The following is a 5,549-nucleotide window of genomic DNA, read 5'->3' on the forward strand; positions in this document are numbered from 1 at the left end:
CGTTCTGGGTTGTGACAAGGATCTTTACACGAGCGGGGGATGTGATGGTTACCTTTAGTGCGGTAATTATGGAGGGTGGGCAGGTACCGGTACCAGTACCGGTACTAACGGTACCAGCTAAACGGTACGGTACCGTTACCAGATTGCTCAGATTTATTTTTTGGATTTATTGATAATTCTTCATGTCCGATTTTTTTTTTTAGGTTGCTAATAAATATTGTTATTGTTATTAGACTATGATCGAGTACATCCATAATAACTATACATGCTATTTTTTTATCGAAAAAATAAATATTCACTTCATTCAGAGAGAGAGAGAGAGAGAGAGAGAGAGAGAGAGAGAGAGAGAGAGTTTTCTTTACAGGAAATTTATTTGGGAATTTCATCAGAAGTCATTAAGATAAAAAAAATACTCCTTCGGGTACCGGTACCGGTACCGGTACTAACGGTACCTGAGTTTTCGGTACCGGTACTACCGGTACTCAAATTAACGTTACTTGCCCATCCCTACCCCATACCCCTCCCATCCAATAACTTATCTAACCTCTTCTTGAATGTATCTATCGTGTTGGCGCTCACCACATGACTTCTACGTCTGTTCCACTCACCCACCACTGTTGGTAAACCAATTTTTGCCTATGTCTTTGTTGAACCTGAACTTATCCAACTTAAACCCATTGCTACGTGTCCTACCCGGTGTGGTGTCATCCTATGACATCCCATCCAATCTGCGCATGCGCGGGATTTGTTTACAAACAAAGGGTTGATGAATGGACCGTATTGGCTATACAGGAAGCGCCACATGTGGCCACTCAACTCCAAGGTGAATTTTCCATAGAGTTCAAGTTATAGACTAGAGTGCGTTTGAGGTTGTCTCAGGGATACACAGCCATGATACCACCGTCGCCCCAAGCCGATGAATGCACACACTTCACTCCTGCCCGATATAATTTTTTTTTCCATGTCAAATAGTAGTCAGGAAATCGGGTAGGAGCAAAGAGTGTGCAGTCGTTGAATTGGAGCGGTGGCGGCACCAAGGCCTTATATCATGGAGGCAGCCTAAGACGCACCCTAGTACATAACTTGAGTTCTATGGAAGTACTGCTTTGACAGTTCACTGAGTGGCCACGTGTGGCGCTGGCTGTTTAGCCAATACGGTCCATTGCGACACGGTACCGTGTCTTTGTCGACTGCCTATCGCGATATGTCCCCACCTGAGTTTTTTTTAAATCTTTTTAAAAGTAGATGTTGACGTATGTTTTGAATTTGAAAATTGCTTGAAATATGAAAGTTTCCTCCTGCACCCTTAGTATGTCAGTAAATGAGGTAAATGAGGCATGTCGGTATATGTGATAAATATATGAGATAACCTGCTCCCCTTGTATGTCGGTAAATGTGATAAATGAGATAACCTGCTCCCCTTGTATGTCGGTAAATGTGATAAATGAGATAACCTGCCCCCCTTGTATGTCGGTAAATGTGATAAATGAGATAACCTGCTCCCCTTGTATGTCGGTAAATGTGATAAATGAGATAACCTGCTCCCCTTGTATGTCGGTAAATGTGATAAATGAGATAACCTGCACCCCTTGTATGTCGGTAAATGTGATAAATGAGATAACCTGCTCCCCTTGTATGTCGGTAAATGTGATAAATGAGATAACCTACACCCCTTGTATGTCGGTAAATGTGATAAATGAGATAACCTGCTCCCCTTGTATGTCGGTAAATGTGATAAATGAGATAACCTTGTATGTCTGTATATGTGATAAATGAGATAACCTGCACCCCTTGTATGTCGGTAAATGTGATAAATGAGATAACCTGCACCCCTTGTATGTCGGTAAATGTGATAAATGAGATAACCTGCACCCCTTGTATGTCGGTAAATGTGATAAATGAGATAACCTGCACCCCTTGTATGTCGGTAAATGTGATAAATGAGATAACCTACACCCCTTGTATGTCGGTAAATGTAATAAATGAGATAACCTACACCCCTTGTATGTCGGTAAATGTGAGAAATGAGATAACCTGCACCCCTTGTATGTCGGTAAAAGTGATAAATGAGATAACCTACACCCCTTGTATGTCGGTAAATGTGATAAATGAGATAACCTGCTCCCCTTGTATGTCGGTAAATGTGATAAATGAGATAACCTGCACCCCTTGTATGTCGGTAAATGTGATAAATGAGATAACCTGCACCCCTTGTATGTCGGTAAATGTGATAAATGAGATAACCTGCTCCCCTTGTATGTCTGTATATGTGATAAATGAGATAACCTGCACCCCTTGTATGTCGGTAAATGTGATAAATGAGATAACCTGCACCCCTTGTATGTCGGTAAATGTGATAAATGAGATAACCTGCACCCCTTCCATGTCGATATATGTGATAAATGAGATAACCTACACCCCTTGTATGTCGGTAAATGTGATAAATGCGGAAACCTGCACCCCTTGTATCTCGATGTATGTGATTAATGAGATAACCTACACCCCTTGTATGTCGATATATGTGATAAATGAGATAACCTGAACCCCTTGTATGTCGGTAAATGTGAGAAATGAGATAACCTACACCCCTTGTATGTCGGTAAATGTGATAAATGAGATAACCTGAACCCCTTGTATGTCGGTAAATGTGATAAATGAGATAACCTACACCCCTTGTATGTCGGTAAATGTGATAAATGAGATAACCTGAACCCCTTGTATGTCGGTAAATGTGATAAATGAGAAAACCTAGCCCCCCCCCCCCCCCTTGTATGTCTGTAAATGTGAGAAATGAGATAACCTACACTCCTTGTACGTCGGTAAATGTAATAAATGAGATAACCTGAACCGCTTGTATGTCGGTAAATGTGAGAAATTAGATAACCTGAACCCCTTATATGTCGGTAAATGCGGACAGATCACCAACCGCTAGTCTCCATCTTTGGGCAAAAAACTAAATCACCCCTCATGAATCGGTGGATTTTAGAAATGAGGGATTACCATTTTTCAATTGATTACAAATCAGGGAAAAAGAACGTGGTGGCTGAGATAATCTGCACCCCTTGTATCTCGATAAATGTGATTAATGAGATACCCTACACCCATTAAATGTCGGTAAATGTGATAAATGAGGTACCCTACACCCCTAGTATGTCGGTAAATGTGATAAAGGAGGTAACTTTTTGTTTTGTTTACATCTCAGCCTATAGCGCCAGTAGGCTTTCTTCAGGAGCCTGGTGGTCTGCCCAACCCGTCATGGCGCAGGCAATTTTTATAGTGGCGCTAGTTATGCTTGGCTCATCCTGCCCCCTGGAACTCATTTTTGATTCGCTTGTGGGGTTTATTCTAGAAAGCAGGATGATAGGTGGTCTTCTGGTCAGCCTGTGGGTAGTCTTAAGCCACTCGGCAGTGACTAAAAAATCCCAGGTGGTAGCGTGGGGATTCAAATCGACATTGTCCATGTCGCGATGAATGCTGGCCCCGCACGCTAATCACTCAGCCACCGCCTACCCTTGTATGTCAGTAAATGTGAAAAATGAGATAACCTAAACCCTTTGTATGTCGGTAAATGTGGAAAATGAGGTTAGCTGAAACCTTTTATGTAAGTAAATGTGATAAATGAGTTAACCTGCACCCCTTGTATGTCGGTAAATGTGATAAATGTGATAACCTGAAACCTTGTATGTCAGTATATATGATAAATGAGATAACCTACACTTTCTTCTGATTGATGGTCATATTCCTCGGATTCTCTGCATTTAATAGTAGGTTATCTTAATAATGGGGTCCATGTCATTCTTGAATTTGGCCATTTTCCCATAAAAGCTGCCATGCTGTCCTGCCGCCATCTTGCCTGGACAAACTACGTTATCAGCACTGTATTTGTAAACATCGGGCTCCGCACATGCTCAGATCAGGATGGGATGTCTGAGGATACGTGGATTGCAGATGACACAACACCGGCTCACTTAAAATCAAAACCTTAATGCTTATGTTCTTCTTGTATTGTTTTATTTAATAGTAAAAAAAATATTTCCTTGATATCAATGATAAAATATAAAAAAAAGTGAAAAATGTTTGTCAAAAATCTAAACCAACTTCAAACAAAAGTTAAAATAGCGAACATAATTCCTTTTTCATACTTTCAGATATTGAATAAAAAGATTAGACTTAAATAAATGCCTAAAATAACAATTTAAGATAACATTTTTGTCTTTACCATGTCCTATATACCAAAAGAAAGAGGAAAAATAAAGATATTTATAAGCAAATAATTAAGTTATTATTTATTTGACATTATTACTTAAAGAACGCATAAAATAGGTGTTTCATGTAATTATTATTTAAAAAAATAATAGTAATTATTATAAGTTTTTATGATCGGATGATCGGAATGGTGATCGGAACAGCAATACTTTAAAAACAATCGGATGATCGAAATCGGATCAGTTGCCCAAACTGATCGGATAATCGGGGATCGGAACAGCAAAAAAAGTGATCGGTGCCCACCACTGATATATATATATATATATATATATATATATATATATATATATATATATATATATATATATATATATATATATATATATATATATATATATATATATATATATATATATATATATATATATATATATATATATATATATATATATATATATCCGTCGGTCTCGGGAGACCATGGAGTTGCGCTCCCGTTGACGACTCCGGTAAGGCGTCGGGTGTGGCTGGACAGGCCAATACGAGATTGGCAATCCCTCCCACACTGATCACAGGTGAAGATAGAGCCTGGTTGGTCTGCCGGGTTTTGGGCCTTTCTTCTTTGTCTCTTTGCCTCAGACTGCTGGGCGAGTGTCTCCTCAAACACATGGAGGCCTTGTTGAATTGCTTGCCGCCAGGCGGATCGCTCTGAGGCTGTTGCTTCCCATGAGTCGGTGTTGATGTGTAGGGCTTTCAGGTCCCTCTTGCATACGTCCTTGTATCGCAGGTTTGGCCTGCCAGTTGGGCGTGTCCCCTCCGTCAGCTCTCCATAAAGGAGGTCTTTGGGGATCCGACCATCGTCCATGCGGACAACATGGCCAAGCCAGCGCATGCGTCTCTGCTTGAGCAAAGTGAACATGCTGGTCATCCCAGCTCTCTCCAGGACAGTGTTGTTTGTGATTTTATCCTGCCAGGTAATGTTCAGGATGCGTCGCTGGCAGCGCATGTGGAGCGAGTTGAGTTTTCGTTCTTGGCGAGCTCGAAGGGTCCACGACTCGCTGCCGTACAGGAGTGTGCTTACAACGCAGGCTCTGTAGACCTGGATCTTTGTGTGTTCGGACAACTTGTTGTTTGACCACACTCTCTTGGTAAGTCGGGACATGGTGGTAGCTGCCTTACCGATCCGTCTGTTCAGCTCCGCATCGAGAGAGAGAGAGTCTGAGATGGTGGGACCCAGGTACACAAAATCATGGACAACATCAAGCCGGTGATGAGCGATTCTGATGTCGGGTGGCTGATCCACGTCTTGACCCATGACCTGTGTCTTCTTCAGACTGATGGTGAGT

At 41.3% G+C, this 5,549-nt stretch overlaps 1 long non-coding RNA gene across 10 annotated transcripts; it reads right to left on the minus strand.

Annotated features, from left to right (window-relative positions):
• Positions 1 to 1,356: 1,356 nt before the first annotated feature.
• Positions 1,357 to 2,407, minus strand: LOC126992098 (uncharacterized). 10 transcript variants are annotated; one of them, XR_007746188.1, is made up of 4 exons: positions 2,119 to 2,406; positions 1,783 to 1,950; positions 1,497 to 1,748; positions 1,357 to 1,454 (listed from the first exon to the last, which is right to left on the minus strand). It is a non-coding gene; the product is annotated as an uncharacterized LOC126992098 (long non-coding RNA). The 10 variants fall into 10 exon arrangements; XR_007746182.1 differs by having other exon boundaries at positions 1,372 to 1,748; positions 2,161 to 2,244; positions 2,287 to 2,407; XR_007746181.1 differs by having other exon boundaries at positions 1,372 to 1,748; positions 2,119 to 2,244; positions 2,287 to 2,407.
• Positions 2,408 to 5,549: the final 3,142 nt, after the last annotated feature.

This window comes from Eriocheir sinensis, unplaced genomic scaffold, assembly GCF_024679095.1.
Source record: "Eriocheir sinensis breed Jianghai 21 unplaced genomic scaffold, ASM2467909v1 Scaffold4, whole genome shotgun sequence".
Classification (NCBI taxonomy): domain Eukaryota; kingdom Metazoa; phylum Arthropoda; class Malacostraca; order Decapoda; family Varunidae; genus Eriocheir; species Eriocheir sinensis.